The sequence below is a fragment of the Gallus gallus genome, chromosome Z (assembly GCF_016699485.2).
Source record: "Gallus gallus isolate bGalGal1 chromosome Z, bGalGal1.mat.broiler.GRCg7b, whole genome shotgun sequence".
Taxonomy (NCBI): Eukaryota; Metazoa; Chordata; class Aves; order Galliformes; family Phasianidae; genus Gallus; species Gallus gallus.
This window is the reverse complement of record NC_052572.1, coordinates 70,936,762-70,957,188: the sequence shown is the minus strand read 5'-3', so window position 1 is coordinate 70,957,188 and position 20,427 is coordinate 70,936,762. Positions and strand designations below refer to the sequence as shown.

General features: G+C 42.2%; 1 long non-coding RNA gene across 2 annotated transcripts; it reads left to right on the top strand.

Moving 5' to 3' along the window:
* The first annotated feature begins 3,745 nt into the window (after positions 1 to 3,745).
* LOC112530622 lies at positions 3,746 to 17,726 on the top strand. Of its 2 annotated transcripts, none has more exons than XR_005843014.2 (4): positions 3,746 to 3,805; positions 7,201 to 7,503; positions 8,377 to 8,489; positions 16,319 to 17,726. It is a non-coding gene; the product is annotated as an uncharacterized LOC112530622 (long non-coding RNA). The 2 variants fall into 2 exon arrangements; XR_005843015.2 differs by lacking the exon at positions 16,319 to 17,726 and adding an exon at positions 10,438 to 12,144.
* The last annotated feature ends 2,701 nt before the right edge of the window (positions 17,727 to 20,427 follow it).

Below are 20,427 nucleotides of genomic sequence, written 5' to 3'. Positions count from 1 at the left end.
AACAAAGGCAATGCTGTTTATAAAAGCCAGAGATCCCACAGAGCATGAAATCATCCTTCTCCATTGCTTCATGAATGCAAGCCTGGCTCAAGTTTCACAGACAAGGCTGCACTTGGGGAAATTTTTGCTGGTTTTCTTTCAGTGCATGTTAGGATGGAAGATAATCTGAAAACAGCTGGAGTTCTATGATGAGCCTTTCTGTACAGTCACATTTGCTCCTGTTCATGCACAGGCTAGATTATAACAAGTCTTCAAGCTCCTGCAAATTTAAGAACCTTATTTTGCAACCAATCATCAATATCCTTTTTTTGATCTCTCCAAGTATTTAATAAATTCTCATCATCAGAGTCACTCACCTTTAAAAAAGTGTCGAATGGGAACACAAAGGACTGAGCACTGGCAGTCCAAAAGCAGAGGGCAACTGTGTCTTCTTTCTCCAGCCAGAAAGAAAACTTGGGGAGGTCCTAGACAGCTACTCTGTCAGCCCACTTATATCGTTTTAAGCCAGAATGGTTGGTGACTCCTTGACTGCTGTTGTGTTGCTTGCCTCAGACAGTTATGCCTTGAAGCAGACACTGCTGATAAAGACATGCTGGTACAGAGCAGATGATTTAAATCAAGAGGTTACTCGTGTAAGTCAGGACTGAGATGCAAAGGCAACACCTGCAGTGAAGACATCATGGTCTGGTAGATACCAACTGTGGCAACAGGAATTTGGACATACATCTCCAGCATGTAAATTAATCAGTGACTTTCATGAATATGAAATTCTTTTTTTAAGTGGTAGAATGCTATGGGCCTACACTGGTTTGGAAGCTCAACGCCTGTTTTCTTTTTCCTTATCCAATCCACATCAGTAAATAAACCTCGTAACAGCAATCCTCTTTCCCCTTTCCTCCTTTTCCCTTACAGTCCTATTCCTGCTGGGAGTATGGACTACTCCTGGGGGCCTCTCTGAGCTCCTCCGGAGGACTTGGAGTCAGTCACAAGTGACATTTTTTGTCCGATTCATTATGTTTCTTTGCACAATGACTTGGACTGCAGTGTGCTAAAAGCTGAAAGGAAGCTGGACGGAAGAAAAGGGAAATCAGAATTAAGAGGATTATTAAGTTGACAGATTTTGTGAAATGAATTTGGCAGGCTGGTATATTTCCTGATGAAATTACCATACACTGCTGAAGTCATGCTCATAGCAGAGTTTTGCAGCTTTCAGATGTTCCATATTTACCATTTGCTTAGGTCTAATTTTGACTGTCAAGTCCATCATGCTCTGCATAACTTTGGGAAGTGTCACCCCCTCTGTAACGCTGACTGTGGTACCAAATTGGTCATGAGCAGTGCCTCTGTGGGTTGCACTAGTGCTGTTCATATACTTTAAAGTAGGGTAAACCTGAAAGGCAGAACACAAACACAGTACATCAACTACAAAAGGGACCTGGAGTACTTCACATCATCCACTTTATAGACACCCTTCATGAGCAGAAGGATACTTAGAGAATTAATGTATGTTTGAGACATCCTACGAGATCCATTGCTGATTTCTTCTCTGACCCTGGGCAGGCAGGCTCATTATCAAGTTATAGGACATTTGCCTGTCCACAGTAATTTCCTGTCTGTGAATGTGAGTCAATTTGAACAAGATCGATTTTTCTCCACTAAGGGCTAGTTGAAACTAAATGGCCTCCTGGTTTCCACACACTAAAAGAAAACACTCAAATTGTGATTATCACGAAATAGAAGAAGCATGCTTGGATATTGGAGTCCTTAATCTGCCTGCTCACCCAAAAGTAAGGAGATGATAATAACAATATCACACCTTAAAAATGTGTTGGGGGATGATGGGAAAGAAGGCAATTTATAGTTAATTTTATGTGCATAAATATGCAGGAATGCCTTATGCAACCCACCTAACAATTTATCTCCTATGCCCTATTTCACATAGTGGTTGCTACTAGAAGCTCTATTTTAATTTACTTGGAGAAGAATTCTCTTCCTAAATTCACAGTGGTTCAAGCTATTACTGAATGGGAAGGACTCTGAATAGCAAAGTGGCCAAACTTGATGAAAAGACTACTGCAGGTAGCTCAAGACAGTTGTGCAACATGACAGCAAATTACATTCATTGTTGATGGCTGCAAGGGAATACAAATCAGATGGAACAAATTAATCTCCTTATATACATCAATGGCTTCTGAATTAGTTGTCATCTCCCAGGGAACAAAATAAGCTATGGGCTGCATTGTGGAAGCTCAATGAAGATGTCTGCTCAATTTGCAGCATCATTCAGAAATTAATAAGCTGCTGAACAGCTTTAAACTGAGGCTAGGGAATGCCACAGCAGTAACACTCTGCACTGTGTGTTTTCTCATCAGGACCCAGCTGCTTTGGGTACATCTCTCTTTTTGGCCCCTTTCATCATCCTCCTTAAAAAAGTCAAACTCCTGAGCAGAAATTAAAGAGAGAGCCCAGGATGTGGATGTGGACATAGCTATGGCACTTCAGGACATGATTTAGTAGCGGACTTGGTACTGCTTAGGTTGATGGCTGGGCTTGATGATCTCGGGGGTCTCTTCTAACCTGGTTGATTCTATGATTCTATGAAACGCAAAAATTGGCAGAGTTTGTAGTTGCCACCCAAGTAAAAGTTGTACAGGAGCAATTTCTTCACATTCTGTCTATGAAGGACTTACAGTCTCCAGTTGGCTCTGGTGTGGCGCAACCTTCTCTGTGACCACAGCAGAAAAACAGACTTAAAGCTGAGGTGCACAGGTTGCTGCAGCCCTATCAGCACTGTGAGACTGACCTGTCTGGGGGATAATCTCTGGGAGAAGAGATAGCAAAGACAAGATGTAAAGAGTTTTTGTTTTGGTTCATGTTATTGTGTCTTTTGTTGTAGCATAATACTTTTCCTCTGAAGCAGCATTCTTTGGTTCTCACAGGGCTTAGAATGCTAGCAAGAACCATTTTGACAATTCATATCTTCTGATGATTCTGTGTTCTGCAACTTAATTACAGTCTTTCTGGAAAACCTATGGGCTTTGATACTGCATGTTCTGTCCCTGCTCTCAGTCTTCAGTTATTTTATGTCTGTCAATCAAAAAGAATAGACTGATTGGTTTTTTTTTTAATTTCTTTTTTTTTAAAGTTTCATTTTATTTGAACACGGAGAACATACAGTATCAGGTAAGAAATAATACGAAGCCTAAAAGTTAAAGGTTGAAATATGTCCACACTGGATTAAAGATCACAATGTAATGCCAGTACGTTGGCAAGCAAGGAAGAGGGAAAGTTAACAGACTGTGAAATTAAATTATGCAGTTAGAGAGTGCTCAATCTACTACTGACAGATCTTGATTGCAGAAATAATTGTCCAGTTCTAAAGGTGTTCCCTTCCTTCATACTGAATAGATCAGGTCTGTGGAAGTATCTATTTAAGGGTGCAAGACCGAGTCACTTTGGAAAACTACTGGCATAATGAGCTAGTTGGTTTTCATTTGTTTATTTTTTATGGATTTTTAGTTAGCACTGTTGGAGGAGAACAGTGGCTTTTTTAGCAGATGTAGTTGGATGAGGTAATGCTAAATAAACATTTAATTTCATGTCTGATATTAAGAAGACTGAATACTCTGAAATCCATGGGATCTTGGTATGCTCAGTCAGCCCTCTGCAGGGAGAAGGCTGTGGCACTTTTAATAAAATTAGAAACGATGGTGTGAAAGGAGGCCCATGGCACAGCCTCCTGCCCAAAGCAGGACTGCTGCCAGCATGAAGCCTGTGTCTGTCTGAGCATTCAGAGCCTCCAAGGGTAAGATTCCGCAGCATTTCTGTGTTCCATATTCCAGTACTGCACTAATTTTTGCTACTCTCTTTTTTAATTTCTTATGTAAAGACTGTGCAAATTCAGTTTGTCCTGTCTAAAAAGAACTAATTTTGCAATTTTACTCTCCTTTTGCTCATAGATATAGAATCCCTTTCTGTGTACCTGTCCAGTTTCATTGCTTCTCTTTAAATATGATTCCTGTTCCTTGAACCTGCATTATTCTTATATGATGTACCAGTACTTTTTGTGTTCAGGGATAACACAGAATTCAGCACCTTTTTAGCATGAAGCTGGCACCTGGACTGTGACCCTCACAGCTGTGTCTGTGGTTTGTGGAAGATGCAGACATAAAAATGAGAAAAGCCCTGTCCTCTGTGGAGATCCACAATGACGCTGACTCATTCCTAGCAGATAATTGCCTTTCCGTTTCACTGAATTTTCAAGCTCGACTGATCAATCCACAAAGATTTGCTCTAATGATTTGTATTGCACTGACCATTGGAAGATGCTGGTGGTACATGGTGGTCATGGGGATATCTCTAGGTGGTTCCCCTGGGCTGATCTTTTTGGGCGGGGTTTGCTTTTTTCCAAGGGGTCTGTGCTTCACCTGGCTTTCATAGAGTGCTCCAGGGTCTTGTACGAGACCCAGCTTCTTATGAGCACCTGCTATGGACATGAGTGGCATTGGTCACTGAAGCTGGGCTATGGGGACTGGAGTGTGCTCGGTGTCACCACTGCTGACCCCACCTGCGTGCTGTGGACAGAGAGACTGCTCTCTCCCTTCTCACGCAGCAGTTCACTCCCTGTCACTGTGCATAAAACCACCACCCCTCTTATCTTTCCTTTCTCTTTGTTCTCTTCCCCAGCTGCTGGCAAAGCTAGATCCGGATAAACAGTTGTTTTCCACGGCTGTATTAGCAGCGTGAGCCAGAGCTGCAGTGCTGTCCCCTTCTGGAGCAGAGTGCCTGCCCACCATCTCCTTTTTGCATCCCTTTCCCTGGGTTTCACACCAGATCCCTTGCAGAAGTGCTTATGCAGCCCCTCCAGCCACCCTGATGGATTTTCCCCTCCCATCTCCTTCTTAACACTGCTTCAAAACCCTTGCTGCGACTGCTTTGTTTAATGGGTGCGATGTAAAAAAAGCAGGAAATCCACACGCAGGGGCAAACAGCAAAGCAGGCATTGCACCAACCCCCCTGCAGCCTCCTCACCTCTGCCTGAGGGCAGTAATTGTGTGCATGGGTGCTCTGCAGGCAGGCAGAGAGGCAGCAGAAGGAAGCACTGTGGCTGCTTTTTCTGTTGCTCACTCAGGATTAGTTTTGTGATTTGAAATTATAGGGCAGTACAGCTGCAAGGAAGAGCCATCTGAAAAGTGAAGTGGGGATCTGTTCAAAAACAGCAAACAGTGGGAGATACTCATTGCTCTGTGCTGCTGTGTGTTTTCTGTGAAGAGAAATCAGATATTCTCAACCTCTCTGCATACAGTTGCATTTTCTAATAATAACGAGAATTTTGTACACCCAAACACACACAGACATACATAAAGCTATACATATATAAATATACATACGTTTAAAGCTTTGCTTCTGCTCTCAAGAGCATCCACACATTAGAGTAACAGCAATGTGGGAAGGCATGTGAGGGATGAAGGGCAAAATTCCCTCAATTAGGCTGTGCTAACAGTGCTGACACCTCTCCTTTCCTCCAGCCCTCCTATCAGATTTTTACAGCTTTTCTGCTTGAGTAATCAATTACAACTGTAGCTGCTGGTGGAGAGCAGCTCTGGTTAGATCTAACAAGATTGGGTCTTGGGGAGGAGACTGCAGGGCACCTGGCAGGAGAAAGGCTTTTCTTCTCCACGGGTTGCTATATGCTCATGTTTTGTTATATTGGTGTGTTAATGCCATGCTTTGTGTCTAAAGTGACTTCCTACTTCTTCCCCAGGAAACAGCTGTGCCCAATCAGGTAGGTCCCTATATGCCCCTTCGGCACCCTGTGCTGTTTCACTGCCTGCTAATGGGGTCCTCACCAAAGCACTTAGGTGGCAAAGCAGCATGGATTCTAGTTGTGCAGCCTGACCAGAAGAGGACATTTAATTCCCCGTGGTACATTTGCACTGATCTCTCTTGAGGAAGACTTGGAACAAAACGTGTGGGGAGAAACAGAGAGCTGTCAGGCACACTTCATAGTAGGTGTCTAAATTTCTGTATTTAAAAACATTTGTTTCGAAGGATCAAAATAATGTCTTTTCCTGTTCAAAAAGTAAGGTGACTTTATGTCCAAAAACAATCCTCGCAGCATTTGCTCCTCATGGTAAAATATCGTCCTCCCTAGCGCTTTTGAATCAGTATTTGTGGAACAAAGTGATAATTATCTGAATAGATCTCATCTTCTAATGACATTTTCTCAGCATGAGTTAGAATAAAAGAACCACGGAACATCCCAAGTTGGAGGGGGCCCACAGGGATCACGGTGTCCATGGCTCCTCACAGGACAACCCCGAATCAAACCCTGGGTCTGAAAGCACTATCCAAACCACACTTGAGCTTCAGCAGCTTGGAGCCGTGCCCACTGTCCTGGAGAGCTGTGCCATGCCCACCACCCTCTGGTGCAGACCCTTCCCCTAACCTCCACCTGGCCCTCCCCTGACACAGCTCCATGCCGTTCCCTCGGGCCCTGTTGCTGTCACAGAGAGCAGAGCTCAGCGCTCCCTGTGAGGAGCTGCAGCTGCCATGAGGCCTCCCCTCAGCTCCTCTGCTCTGGGCTGAACAAACCCAGGGGCCGCAACTTCTCCTCATACATCTGGCCCTCAAGACCCTTCACCATCTTTGTAGCCTTAAGTTCCAGAAAGCACTTCAAACGTCACGATTTTGTGAAACTAGGAATACATATTCATAATTCTTTTCTTTCTTTTCTTCCTCCTTTCCTTCCTCCCTTCCTCCTTTCCTTCCTCCCTTCCTCCTTTCCTTCCTCCCTTCCTCCCTTCCTCCTTCCCTTCCTCCCTTCCTCCCTTCCTCCCTTCCTCCCTTCCTCCCTTCCTCCCTTCCTCCCTTCCTCCCTTCCTCCCTTCCTCCCTTCCTCCCTTCCTTCCTTCCTTCCTTCCTTCCTTCCTTCCTTCCTTCCTTCCTTCCTTCCTTCCTTCCTTCCTTCCTTCCTTCCTTCCTTCCTTCCTTCCTTTTCTTTCTCTCTTTTTCTCTCTTCCTTTCTTCCTTCCTTCCTTCCTTCCTTCCTTTCTTTCTTTCTTTTTAAAGAAGGGAATCTGAAAGACTCCAGACGGGTGGACTGACTTCCCTAAAGCTCTCTGAGTGGCAGTGGCAGGTCTGGGACTCAGCTCTCCTATGTCACAGTAGCTTTTAATCATGTGATTCATCTTTCTGCAGGGAGAGCTGATGTAATCCTTGCCCCTGTTATGAAGCCTTGGCCTCTCTTCTGTTGGACAGAATTGTTCTTTGGAAAGTAGAATAGATGATGAAAGCTCAGTGGGGGAACACAAGAGGTAGTTATAAGAGGCTGAAGTAAAAGAAAGTCAAGAATATGAACAATTCTGAGCTGGTGCTTGTGATGCCTGGAGAAAAGCACTTGATGCAAAAGTTGCAGAGAACTTTTTGCTTTCCTCATTAATGTATCGAAGAAGGAGTTTTTACTCAAAGGACACGTACAAAGAAGTCAGGTTGCTTGTTCTGGTAAGTTTTGATATGTTTGCTTTTTATTTTCTTATTATTTTTTCCCAGTCGTGTCTTGTGTTACACTGAGGGGTGGAACAGTCTGCCACAAACCCAAGTTTTCCAGCAGGATATGGGCTCAGCATGAGCCATCTCCTGACAGCAAATTGCAGACCTGGCTCCCTGGGACTCTAGGCGGGACTAGGCAGGATGATGTGTCTAAGACAAACGTGAAATGGAACAGCTTGCAACTTTCCACTGATTCTTCTCCATACAAGAAACAATTTCATTCGGGAACAATGAAAATCAAGAGGAAAACAAACACAACTAATAGGCAGTATCCAAGTCAAGCACTTGACAGTGTCAGTATTCTAAAGCTGCAGTGGTCACGGTCCTCCTCTGATACAGTTTATGGCACTGGATTTCTCTGATTTTCATGTCATTAACCCTGATTTATAGCGCTAACACTGCGACAGGGTATGGCATTATTAGTTGATAATATCAGGCTGCTCAGTGCATTCTCACTTGTAATTATGTTTTTAGAAGCGAGTTAAGGTTTCCTATTATATCCATAGCAAGATCTATTTAAGAGATAGCAATTACACATCTCAACACAACTTAACTTATACTACTGGGGAGTGAATTAGGTTAGGGAAAAATTAGAGAAGATCTCTATGTCTTTGCATCCCTCACAACTCCCAGAGTTTATTTTTCAGGTTACAGCAATGCAGAGGGCTTCCGTGTTTTGTTTACACTTTCCAAAACTCCTTGCTTTTGTCCAGCACTGCAGTATCATAATGTAGAACCTTGGGGCCTGATGTCCCCTCTGCCTAACGGAAACACAGTAGACCTATTCTCACCTGTTTCCCATGTAAAATCCTCATTTTTTTCCAGTGGAACACGGAGTCAGAGGAGCAGATGAAGAAGAAAGAAGTGTGAGCTTGTGTGTGTGTGGATTCATCTTGCCATGGATCAGGAGTTCACCTTGTGAGAGCTCGTGTGGACAGGTAGAGATGGTCCCCTGCAACATCTCATAAATTTGTGTTGGAAAGGTTGTATGAAACTGATCTGGTCTCCTCAAACTTCCTAGTAGCAAATGTATTGGTGGGGGGAAAAAAAAGGGGAAAAAAAAAAAAAAAGCTTTGATGCTTTTTTGGTGCTTTTTTGAAGAATTTTTGAGGTTTTTTTTTTTTTTTTTTTTTGGTCTTTTCTGTAGAGTCAAATTTTGAAAGTTAATGTTATCTGTTGTCTTTCTCTCCCATTTCCTAAAGGTACTGATCACTGACAGCCTCTATTCTTAAACCCCTTTTGGGGAGCCTTGTACTTATTGAAATTTTAGTTATGGAGTATTTTATTGAGACAAATTATGTTACAATTCATACTGCACCTTGTAGAATTAACTATTTTAGATTATTCAAGCTGGAAAAGTCAGGAAGTTGTTGAATGCATCATAGCCAGTGATGCATGAAGTTCAAACACTGTAGAGATGCATTGGAAACAGTGTCCAAAAGGTTAGCTCTGTTTTTTTCCGAAAGATAAAGGGTCACAGGGGTAAGAGAGTTCACAGAGTTCACAGTAGCTCTTCCAAAGGCTACAGGTTGTGAGATATCATTATGTAACTGAAGACTGACATTTTCCAGAGGATAATTTCTGTTTTTGGCTTTTGTCTGGTCACGCTGTAATGTTCAGCGTGTGACTTATGAGTCCTGGAAAATTTATACCTCTTAATCTCTAGAGGTAAAGAGGTCTCACACTGAGCAGCATCTGGCAAAGGGATGCTCCTAATGATAGAAAAAATCACCTGGGTTGTGTTTTGAGTTCCTCTCAGTTTCTGCATCCTTACCAGGCACAGAGTCTGCTTTGGTGACAACGGCTGTCTGAACAGCATGGCCCATCTCTGCCCATCCCAAACATCTGTGTGCTCTGCTGGCTGTATCCCACAGTCACCATGGTGTGACAGTGTGACACAGAAGTGTCAGGTAGTCCGCAGCACTGTGCAACCCTCCTTGGTTCCTGCACACATGCCATGAGGAGTCTGGGTATGGGCTGGGGGCTGGACCATACTGTTAGCTCAGCAGAAGCATCATAGGATCAGTCAGGAAGGCTTTTCTCTTTCACTATCCTTAATAATCAAAAGAAAACTGGTGATTATCTGATCCTTTTTTTTTTTTTGATGTTCACTCATGGGATGCCTATCAGCTCACAACAGGGACTATCTTCATATGCTTTTATCTCTTGGTTGATGCTCAAGGGATATCAATCTGAATCTGTCTAAGTATAAAAGCAGGAAGGGAAGAGAGAGTGTGAGAGTCCCTAGCTCCCACCACAGATGGCTAATAATTACTGCGCTGCTTTCCTCTCCTTCACAGCACAGAAAATATAGTTTTCTATGACAATGTGATGACTTTTAGCTAACACAGTAACACTTTTGCAAAAATATAGAAATACCTTTGAACAGGTGGAACCCTATTTTTACTTGTTTACTTTGGGTCAAATATTACGTCCTTCACCTTTATTAAATGGGAAATTTTGTTTGAGTGGGAAATGCAGGCTTGTGGGAATGCAGTATAGCTGCCAAAACCTTTCAGACATGAAAAGCATAATAGATCTTGAAAGGAAATATATATTCCATTAGAAGACATAGATGGCTGTGCCATCAGCCTGTTTCAGTTTCCAGTTTAACCCCCTAGTCTTTGGACAGCTTTTTGCTTTCAGTTGGGGATCACATTCCACCATTGTGTTTCTTGCTTCAGCTGGTTAAGCCCAGTGGCTCCAGGTGTGTCTGGCGGTCCCAGAGCCTCCCTCCTGCTCCAGCTGTGCAGGGAGGCTCTGTCCTTTCAGAGGCCAGCAGTGCTGCTTACAGGCCACACAGAGTATGCCATCTCCTGATGAATGAATAGCATAGTTGTCAGTTGTCAATATACTTTTTTTTTTTTTTTTTCCCCACCTTCTCAGCACCTCCCAGACAAATGGAAATTCCCAAAGACTGCACTTATAAGATTTTTGTTAACAGCACTAGATTTTCCAAGGAGGCGGACCACAAGACCTCACCGCATGGAGTCCTGTTTTACTTTGTAGTGCTAATCTCAACCACTTTGTTCACCCACCTCTTACTTACACCTCCACCCATGGTAAGGATCATAGAGTTGGAAGCGACACATAAGGATCATCGAGTTCCAACTCCTGGCTCCACATGGAACCACCCAAAAATCAAACTCTGGATGCTCCTTGAACTCTGGCAGCTTGGGGCCATGACTACTGCCCTGAAGAACCTGTCCCAGCGCCCAGCCACCCTCTGGTGCAGAATCTTTTCCCAATATCCAACATGAAGATGACATATCTTAACTGTTTCTTCCACGCATCATGTACTATGTTTAAGCTCCAGGGAAACGGTGTGCTCCCATAGTGCCAGCAGCACTATTGGAGGGTGAAGTTAAGGCTGTGTCCTGTAAGATGTCTGTAGCAATCTAGGACTTTGAGCGCTTCTTAAGCCAGCCAGTCTGTTGGGAAATACTTTTCCTCATTGATTGCTGCAGTTCATTTGGAAAAGTTAAACAAAATAGTGCAACCACTATGATGAAAATGGCTTTGGTTAGAATTGCCTTAATTACAATCCAGAATTATCCTGACGTTTACACAACTGTAAGTAAAATCTGAAGTTTGCCAAGATAGATTAATTTAGGATAAATGACCATGCAACAGGTTCTGATTTCATTTCTGTTGGGAAATCAACTAATGCCAAGTTAGATTAAACCTTGCCTCCATGCTTGCCCTGTGCCAGCATGAGATAAAAAATATTCCTAGTACTCTTCCTCTGGGACCTACAAATGAATCTTGCAACATCAGTGACACTGGCATAGGCTGGTGCTGTGTACCACACAGAGAACACCAGACAAAGTCTGACCTTGCCCTGAGCAGTCCCAGATGTGACCTTGTTTCTGAAAGCTCATCTGTGTGTCTGTTTCTGTCTTGTGCCTCTGATTTTAATGCATATCCTCAGCAACTGTATGCCAAATGTGAATGCGGACTCATACTGAGAGTCAGGCAGCGTGCTTTGACCCGTATGTTTGATGAGTGGGTACAAACTGTGATCAGGTTTTCCAAGTGAAAGCACTGCTGCCACAACCATTTCCTGACATTTGCTTACACAGTGTTTTCTTCCTTTCACCCTTCTATTGCCTGGAACAAGTGCCACTGATGTGAAAGCAAGTCTCCATTTTATTGACTAAATGTTGTCCCAGAGTCCTTCTAACTTATTCTTCTCTCATTTTAAAGCCTTTCTTGTATGAATGCAACATGTTAGTAACTCATGAGTACACAGTGCCATTAATTTCCAGAATTGAAAGTCTTCATGCAATTCAGAAGTCAGTAATTTCCCGGAGAATATACGTTGTTTCACTCATTTCCATGAACTCATGCTGATTTATATCAAACTAGTGAGTAGAAACAAGATACAGGTGATTACTACTCTGGTAAAATACAGGAATGACTGTGAATCAAGAAAAATTTTTGTCTCCTTACACCTATAAGGTGGCTTGCTGGTAGCCTTGAAGACATTTTCTCCTTCATTTATGCATCTACAATGATACAGTTCTCCTTGTTTTGCTTTGATAGCGTGTCTGGCCATGTTTTTAGTGCTGAAAACACGTGTAAGAAAACCTACTTGTTAAGTCAGACTGAATTTACTGGACGTCGTCAAAACAAGAACTAAATAATAAAAGTGGAATAGGTTGGGGGACTAATTTCTGAAGTGGTTAGATTTTTTGTGATTGCAGTGAGTCAGTGGGCTGAGCTGTGAGAATTATTGGAGATGTTTTCTCAATGTGTGTGTGCGTGTCAGTTGCTTTACTAGATCAGTCAGCGTTTATAAATCCACCTCCAGGTGGTGGAATAAACATGTAGCTCCGTGATGAGAGTATTATTCTGGAAGCTTGAAAGCAACTACTGATCTCATTGGATATTAGACAGCTCTTCTGGCTTCGGGCTCATTTGGGCTTTGATTTGAGTACAGAAGAAGTGTGTCATCTTAACAGTGTGCAATATTTTAATGTATTATTTTGTGTTCAGTGTTTCTGGGAAATGAATGAAGAAACCCACCACTGTATGCATAAACATTATGGTAAGTGTGATTATCTGATAGCATGAAAGCAAGTTTTGTGCTGTCAGGGCACTTTGTCCAGGGAAAAAGTGAGTGTTCACCATCATATCCAAGAAATACACCAGGAACCTTCTGATCTTCTTTATCATTGGCAACTTACTGCATTGAACAACTGAAGATATTTTGAAGATATTGTAGCTATCTTATATAAAAATAAGGTCTCTCACTGTCCTTTAGCTCCCCCAGTTTAGGAACCTGTCTGTTTCCGAAGACATACTTTGTGTTTGAGCTTCTTGAAGCTCTATATGGTCTGGTGCAGACCTTCTAAAGCTGGCCCCAAATCTTTTGTTGTGCAACTGCTCTGCTCAGGTGCCATTTATGCTCACTGGAAGACAGCCGGATCTGAGGCTCTGCAGAGTGAGCTCTCCATCAGCTGCATCAGGTGGACTTTGCATGATCTGAATTGTTTTTCAGCTTACAGCATAGTTGTTTGTCTTCTCTCAGTTGCTTGTAGAAGGCACTCGTTTCCCTGACACTCACGCCAAGGTCTATCCACCCTGCATGCCACCAGCATGTGAAACCTGCAACTGAAGTGCAGTTCTGCTGCCAGAACTCTTGGGGGCATCTTCCCACCATTAAGACCTCCACTGCCTACCTAAATTTTTCTTCTGTATTGGAAGGAAATGTAATAGTTACCTCCAGCAGACCTGGAAGGAATATATGAAAACTGGCTCGTTTTTTTTCAGAAACTGTAATTGTGACAGCCTGCATGGGAAGCTCCACTTGCAAAGATGAATGTTTCATTAATTTTTAAGAATGTGAAAGTACACTTACGCATTAACTAAAGCATTTGCTGTCTAGCCAATGCACGGATACTGTGCAACGTTCATATTATTGTACTTTGTTATAACAGTCATCAGAAAGCCAGCTAAATTTAAAATGGAGAAACTTCGAAGTGGGGATTTTATTCTTATGAACGATTACTTTAAAGAAATTACTGGTTTTCCCAATGAAAAATTACTATGAGCTCTCTCTCAAAAAACTTTGAATAATGTAAATCTCAATCTAAAATGCAGCCTGAGAAAGATGGGGCAAATTCTATTATTCATAACGAGTGTGCTGTGCCTGGAAATTAATTATCTCCAAATCTCGTTGTTCTCTATTGCTATTCAGTACCCCACTACCAGACAAACAGTGCCTGGCGGCTTTATCTGACCGTTGTATCCAGGCTGCAGTGTACCCATTCCTTCTTCAAAACAAGTTTCTTGCATAGTAATGTAAATAATAATAAGGAGTAGGACTGATGGCCTCCTCTATTACTTAAGGTATTCTGTAGTCATTCCTGTTAGTCCAAAAAAGGCATTAAATTGTCTGGCCTGAAGGAAATGCGTATATAAAGCAGGAAGCAGTGAAAACGAGCAGTGTTTTTAAAGTTGGCTCCATTTTGTAAACAGTAGGAAATACTGTAAAGTCACCTATGGAATTCTTTTTAATAGGAAAAAAAAAAAAGCATGAAATATTTTAGTTTGTGCTGAACATGTCTGGTTTCACCAACAATTTTCTGGCTTTCAGATCTTCAGTTCAGAGCTCCCTCCACCCAGAAAAACACCAGTCTGCATGCATTTGCTGAAACAAAATGTCTGGGTAAAGCAGCTCCTTGTAAATGTTAAGAGAGATGAGAGATTGCAACTGAGACCACTGTGTGTGGATTAATGCATGTTGCTAGAGAATGAAGACTTGCACTTGGCATGAAGTGCAGAGGGAAAGGGTAAGAGTGGTGGCAAACACATTAACCTCCATAGGCTGTAGAATGCAGACTACTTTTGATATATCCAGGAGAAAAGGTCACAGAAAAATCTTGGGTGGGCTAATTTTCAGCAGGGAAAATCCTAAAACAAACTCTGTGGTTTTCTGGTCACAGTGTTCAGTACTTTCCTATAGTCCTAAAAAGGAAGAATCACACATCTTTTCCACAAGGGTGTGCAAAGCAGGGGAGGAATAGCATATTTTTAAAAGAGGTATTTAATATGCTGGTGCACATCGTACTTTGCGTTCATGTATGCACCAATATCTTGGTTGCTGCCGATACCCAAATAAAGTATTAACTATTTTAAGTATACAGAATCCAAGGATATTGATGTAGGCATTGAAAATAAAACCAAAAAAACAACAAAACAAAACAAACAAACAAAAAAACCCCAACCACAAAGCAAAACAAAACCACTCAGAGATGCTGCCATTCATCTGCAGATTTGGCAGTTCCAGACAGGACGAACCGTGTGTTGTAATCACAGTATGGGAGTCAGGAATATCTCTGAAGCAAGATTAGAGTTGAATGAGATTCATATGTGCCACAGTACAGTAGTGCAAGAGTTGTGCTGAAACGTATGTTTGAGAATGTTTTGTACATTTGGGAAGATGACAGAAATGACACCAGCTACTCTGCCATCTGAGGGAATTTGTTTTCAAGCAATCTGCAGCATCCTCAGCACAGTGTAAAATATTTTGTGGCAGATGCCATATTCCCCGAGTACATTCAATTTGTTTAATTGTGCCATTCTATGTTATGTGTTTTATTGCATTACTGCTTGGTGGGACGCAAACAGTATGAGACCTTCACTTAAATCTTAAAATTTAATTCTGTTTATCATTTCTGCAAATGCAGGAGTCCAGCCTGTGCAGGGGAAAAGAGTAATGCTGTAATGCAGGAAGAAATGGAATATGCTTAAGAAATGTATACTGCTACTTTCTTCAAATCTTATTTCTCTGCCTTCCTATTACTTCCTCCATATTACATATACCTTACCCCTTTGCATGAGGAATATTCTAGTGGAAATCTGCAATCCTCTCCTACTGAAACAGAAGCCTTGTGAGAAATCTTCGTTGCTGAAACACATTTTCTGGTTGGCTTACGTTATTATAAATTTTTCTGACCTCTACTATGAGCGTTGCAAATTCTCCTAAATAGATTCTGCCACTGAAAAGTTGCTAAGCAACTAATCCTGTCTGATACATTGTAGTTCAAATAAATGAAACAGACAGATGAAAGAGAGTTTATAAACCTAATGGGTTGTAAAAAAAAATAAAATAAAAAAAAATAAACAAACATAAACCCACAAACAAATCTACATATGATGTATTTTATCTCAAAAAAAATAATTCTAGAGAGAAAAAAAATGCAAAGAACAAAACAGAAATACTTGAAGGGACATGAGGAAGAAGAGCAAACAGGGTCAGTAGTGCCATTTCACTGCTCCAGACTGGCTGTCACCTCAGTCAGCTAATTTGATGATTTTAACGGTGACATACACATCTTTTTTGTTGGATATTTTAGCTTGGGTGATCTGATACATTATTTCTAAGTAGTTGAAAAGAAGCTGTAATTCATTTTTTTGGAAGAAATGCTGTGATATTTTTAAATTTTCCCTTGGATTTGAGGAAGAACTGTACTTCCACGCATGGCTTCCTGCTAGACCTCGTATTGTGCCGTTGTTGTGGTCTGCTCTTTGGATTTGGGTAGTTAAGATCAAAAGAAGAACTGGAGCCTCTTGCTGAGACCCAGGGAAGGCACTGCTGGCCCAGGGTAACTCCCTGGACACCAATCATCTTTACAGCCAAATAGCTTTTCCTGTCAGAAGTAAGCTGTGCATAACTTTTGTCCCCACAGGTGACTGGGAGGGTTTCTTTTTCCATCCTGTTTTGTTTCCCAGGGAACTGACTCTTGTCTTTTATTTCTAGGTCAAGGCTCTGACAGCTTCAGTGGCTGCCACGGGTTCCTCTGGCTACCCCTGTCTGGGATTTTGAGGCTTGAGTTTCTGCAATTTATATTCACCACTGTAAAGTCATCTCTACCACAGGTTCCCAGGGATCCCTGGGATGTCTTCACAAAGCACTGTACGCTCTTCCCTTCCATATAACTGAAGAATCAGTTAGGATGGAAAAGACTCAAAAGATCGTCCACCCATAACCAACCTAACACTACTATGCTCACCACTAAACCATGTCCCTAAGTGTCACAGGATTTCAGCTCAAAGCCAATGTCACAAAATTTAATGCAGGTTCTTATGGAGGAAGAAGCTGATTTTATTGTACAAAAGCCTTGAACAGAATAATTCTGCCCCTCAGGCTCTCACACTCTCAGCTGTCAAAATGCATGCGTTCAGGTGGTCTGGCCAGAGTACATGTGAAATTGGAGGATGAGGGATCTGGCATCTCTTTGTTGCCTGTTGTCTGGTTAAAACAAAACAGCTTACGGACAAACCTCATATATACCGTAGGAAACATCATCTGCAATAAGGTAGTTCCTTGGCTTGTTTTTTGCTTACCTCACCTGTCATAAATCTTGGATCAAGTTACTCTCTCTACTGACTTTTCCCCCGTTGGAAATATATATACTTGAGTCATGTATCAGTGGCCTTTTCTTGTTGGTCTAAGAGGAAAAAAAAAAAAAAAAGAAGTATTGAAGGGTTATACATGATATTTTGCATCCATCTTGCCATCTTGCTGTTGTGAAGATTACAGAGTCTTCTGCTGAAGGGTAGTCTGGGCTGTAGGGTATTGAGAGCTGACCTGGCAGAAAGAACATTCATAATAACTGTAATGCTGCATATTGTTACTAATTTCTGCATTGATTTATGAGCACTGTCACAGCTCTTCCCGGATTGCCTGTAAGCCTGAGAGGCATCTTTGAGGTGAGATGCTGCTAGTTCGAAAGAAGAAAATAAATCTCTGCTGCACTCTCCGGTTGCATATGCGTGCACTGCAAATGTTACACTGGAGGTCTTTAAAATCATCACTAGAAGGACAAAGAAAACTTCACATTGAAAATGGCGATTTATAAGAAGAGTTAATGAGATAGAAAAAAACCAGAAGCTTCATTTCTCCATTTCCAGTAAAAGGATGGCCCTTTTAAGACCCAGCACAAAGCCAGGAGATTTTCACTGACTTATTTGGGCCAAGCCTCTCTCATTTTAGTGTAAAAGCTACCTGGTCTGAAGAAAAGGCCAATATATCACAGAATATTCCTCAATTCAGACTTTTTTTTTTTCCTCATTATTATTCACTTGAGGAACAACTTTTGGTCCGGCTTTGTTAAGCTGTTGACAGAGAAATCAGTCACTCCTCAGAAATAAAGGAATGGAAATGAGTTATTTCTATTTTCTCCCAGTGTTTATGTGAGCTTACCCTTAAGCACTTACCAGAATGATAGCTTTTCATCTAACACTTTAATTCTGTACGCCTTTTCCCTGGGACTCGGAAAATAAAATAATAGGGGCACTTAATGAAAGGAAAAAAGGAAGCACTGGAGAGGAAACACTCCAGGACCAGGTAAGTCTCCCAACTTACTGAATACAGTCAGCATAATCATTAAACCTTTTTAATGACTGCTGTTGTATGTGAATGCTAATCATCCAAATTCCAGGTGCTCATCTGGAAGGTTGATTATCTCACAAAATAAGGAGGAGAAACAGGGATTTGAAAAGCTAGCTCTTCCCCTGGCATTTTTGCAAACAGATTTTAGCATGCCAGATTTTGTCCCACTCTGTCATTTTAAGATCTTGGGAGCAAAGAGCTTGAATGAGATTCAAATTATCATGAAATTATTCTCTTTTACTTATGTTCTGCAAAGTCTTAAATATTTTTTTTAGTCTGTCTGGTATTCCATTTACCAAAAGGACATAATACTCTTAGGGCTACTCAGTTTGCCACCATTTCAAGCAAGAGCATGTGACTATTCTGATAAAAATTCTAGTCACAGCCAACACCTCCAAATTCTCACATAATTTATTCCAGTGACCATGGAGAGGAAACAGTTCCTGCTGAAGATGAATCTGAGAGAGGTTCTAGAGGGAGCAAAAACAAGTGGTAGTGAGGGTATGGTGTATTCACATAGCTTCCTTCACTCTATATTGCAAAACTGTGTCACCCCAGTCCTTAACAGTGGTGCTCCTGAGTATTGCATGGGAGAGTGCAAAGGCTGTTCAAAAAGTGGTGGGTGGAAAACAAATGGGCTGCACACACATGCAGACTTCCCTTTTTCCTTCCCTTGTCGAGCTCTTTCTTTCTCTCATTTCAAGATATCCACTGTGTAGGTGTTAATTATTTTCTTAAACCCACTTACCTTCCACTAGCAGAACGTGTCTAGTCTATCCCTGCAGTAGACAAGCACATTGCTTTCTGTCAGCTTTCATGTTAGCAAGCTTCCTTATCTTCCACTCAGAAATAAGCTCTTGTGAAAGTATTTCTTTCATTTCTTACTTCCTTTCTTTCTCTCTCTCTCTTTCTCCTCTTTCTTTTCTTTCTTTTCTCTCTTTTCTTTCTTTCTATACCTCTCCAAGTCATGGGCTGCCAGGTTTCCCAGGATGATACTGTGGGAGACAGTGTCAAAGGCTTTGCTGAAGTGTAGGTAGACTGTGTCAACAGCCTTTGTCTCATCCATCAGGCTGGTCACCTGGTCATAGGGTGAGATCGGGTTGGTCAAGCAGGACCTGCCTTTCATGAACCCATGCTGGCTGGGCGTGATCCCTCAGTTGTCCCACACATTCAGGATGAACTCACTCAAGATTATCTGTTCCATAACTTTTCATGGTACCAATGTCAGGTTGATGAGCCTGTAGTTCCCTGAATCTTCCCTATGACCCTTCTTGTATTTGGGAGTCACATCGGCAGGCTTCCAATCATAGAATCATAGAATCATAGAATCACAAGGTTGGAAAGAACCTACAAGATCATCTAGTCCAACTGTCCTCCTATCAACATTACTACCACTAAGCTACTAAACCATATCTCCACCATATCTCCATATCTGGCACCTCATCCAGATGACTCCTGAACACCACCAGGGATGGTGACTCCACCACTTCCTGGGTAGGCCATTCCAGCACCTGACCACTCTCTGAGGGAAAAAGTTTTTCCTTATATCAAATCTAAATCTCTGACACAACTTGTGGCCATTTCCTTGGGTCCTGTTTGTTGCCTGGGAGAAGAGGCCAAACCCCTCCTCATCACAAGCTCCCTTTAGGAAGTTGTAGAGTGCAGCGAGGTCTCCCCTGAGCCTCCTCTTCTCCAGACTAAACAATCCCAGCTCCCTCAGCCACTCCTCATAAGATTTGTGCTCCAGACCCCACACCAATTTCGTTGCCCTTCTCTGGACACATTCCAGGGCTTCAATGTCTTTCTTGTAGTGAGGGGCCCAAAACTGAACACAGTACTCGAGGTACTGATCCTCTGGGACCTCTTTAGTTGGCCAGGAACACTGATAGATGGTGCAAGGAGCATGGGCTACCTCTGCCACCTCCCTTAGAACCCTCAGTTGGATCCCATCTGGCCCCATGGACTTGTGGCAGTCCAGGTTCAGGGAGCAGAAGGTCCCTCACTAACTATTTCCAACTGAGTCGTGTGGAGGTTATTCTGCTCCCCATCCCAGACTTCCAGGTCAGGGGATGAAGTGCCCTGAGGATAACTGGTCTGACTTTTAAAGACAGACGTAAAGAAGGCATTGAGAACCTGAGCCTTTTCCTTATCCTCAGTGGTCACATTCCCCGTTGCATCTAGCAAAGGCTGGAGATTCTCCTTAGCCCTCCTCTCACTGTTAATATATTTATAAAAAGTCTTTTGTTCTCTTTTATTTCAATGACCAGGTTGAGTTCAAGCTGGGCTTTTTCCTGTTTAATTTTCTCCCTGCATATCCGAACAACTTCCTTGTAATCTGCCCGAGTTTCCTGTCCCTTCTTCCACAATAGATAAGCACTCTTTCTCCTGGAGTCTCACCAGAAGTTCCCTGTTTATCCACATCAGTCTTCTTCCCCTCCAGCTCAACTTATGGCACTCAGGGACAGCTCAACTTC